The sequence below is a fragment of the Papio anubis genome, chromosome 6, assembly GCF_008728515.1.
Source record: "Papio anubis isolate 15944 chromosome 6, Panubis1.0, whole genome shotgun sequence".
Lineage (NCBI taxonomy): Eukaryota > Metazoa > Chordata > Mammalia > Primates > Cercopithecidae > Papio > Papio anubis.
The window spans coordinates 14,616,358-14,618,269 of NC_044981.1; the positions used below are offsets into that span (position 1 = coordinate 14,616,358).

The 1,912-nt window shown below is 43.0% G+C and overlaps 1 non-coding gene across 1 annotated transcript; it reads left to right on the top strand.

The window, feature by feature from the left end:
- Positions 1-882: 882 nt before the first annotated feature.
- Positions 883-986, top strand: LOC116275505. Its single transcript, XR_004184635.1, has one exon. It is a non-coding gene; the product is annotated as a U6 spliceosomal RNA (small nuclear RNA).
- The last annotated feature ends 926 nt before the right edge of the window (positions 987-1,912 follow it).

Consider the following 1,912-nt stretch of genomic DNA (forward strand, 5'->3'; position numbering starts at 1 on the left):
GCTACCTGGCCTGGCCTCCTGCCATCATTTTGAGCTTTCTCTGTTTTGTAGCCTATTATTTTTAAGAGAAGGCCAGTCATCTCCATTATAATGTGCACAGTGCCATAATTTTTTGTTTGTTCTTACGAGTGGAATAAAGATGTTTTACCCCAGAAATAAGAACAGTTTAAAAACAGTTTGTTACAACTCTTTTGATGAAGTCAGTCAACAAAGCAAGAATAATAAGGTCAGGTGGCACCCTTGTCCAAGGAAAGAAGGCAGAAAGCGTTGAAGAGCAAAACACAAAGACCCTGATTAGACTCAAGACAGCCCTTTGGTTTTCTGTATAGCCCAAAGTACAGGTGAGGGAAATCCATGCTCAATGAGTCACCAACACTTATTGACCACCACTGTAGCCAAAGACTGTCTAGCTGATTCAGGACACCAAGAGGAAAGAGCTGATATGGGCATCACCTACAAGTCACTTCTCACTTAAAGAGTAAGATCACGTCTGTAATCCCAGCACTTTGGGAGGCCAAGGTGGGCAGATCACCTGAGGTCAGGAGTTTGAGACTAGCCTGGCCAACATGGTAAAACCCCATCTCTACTAAAACTACAAAAATTAGTGCCAGGTGTGGTGGCAGGTGCCTGTAGTCCCAGCTACTTGGGAGGCTGAGGCAAGGGAATCACTTGAGCCTGGGAGGCGGAGGCTGCAGTGAGCCAAGATTGCGCCGCTGCACTCCAGCCTGGGTGACAGTGAGACTCTGTCTCAAAAAAGTAAAAATAAAAATAAAAACAAAAGGATAGGTAGAGCTAAACAATTAAATGTCGTCACCATACAGATAACCGGAAGAAAGAAGACTTGGTGTATTACTTAGCAAAAATCCTTAAGATCCTCTTACAGTGCTCGCTTTGGCAGCATATGTACTAAAATTGGAATGATACCGAGATTAGCATGGGGCCTGCACATGGATGACACGCAAATTCATGAAGCATTCTATGTTTTTTTTTTAAAAAATCCTTGTAAATCCTTCACCCATTCATTTGACATTCATTCATTCATTGAATGTTCCCATTGTGTCTTGTTATGATCATGCCGTCCTTTTCCTAAGAACATACTTTGTATGACTATATTATATTTTTGGCAAAAAGGGGAATCAACCCTTATCCATTTATTCATTCAACATTCATTGACTTCTCACCTCAAGCCATGCTACAATCATGTAGTCCTTTCTTAGGAATATACTTTTCCTATATATCATATCATATTTTATTTTATTTTGTTTTGCTTTTGGTGGCAGGAGGGATGGTGTATATCAGAAAACTTTTCACGTTGGTTTGAGTGACTTAGCAAGAAGACACTTCCACAGGTAGAATCCATTTCATTCAATAGCCAGGCAGCGATTGTAGACTCATAGGGTTATAAAGACCTTGGAAGTGATCTTGCCAAGCTCCTTGCAGGAAAGACAAAGAAGTTATGGGCCAGACATGGTGGCTCATCCTGTAATCCCAGCACTTTGGGAGACCGAGGTGGGCGGATCATGAGGTCAGGAGATCGAGATCATCCTGGCTAACACAGTGAAACCCCATCTCTACTAAAAATACAAAAAATTAGGCTGGCGCGGTGGCATGCCCCTGTACTCCCAGCTACTCGGGAGGCTGAGGCAGGAGAATTGCTAGAACCTGGGAGGTGGAGGTTGCAGTGAACCAAGATAGCACCACGGCACTCCAGCCTGGGCAACAGAGTGAGACTCTGTCAAAAAAAAAAAAAAAAAAAAGTTATGTTACTCTTGCAAAGTAATCCAGCTGCTACATCATGGAGCTGGAGCAATAGCCTAGGTCTCCTGGCAGTTGATCCAGCATATGTTCTGCTCCCCTACACTGCTGGGAATTCCAGTGTCTTGCGTTTATCTTCTCATAACAAAACACACAG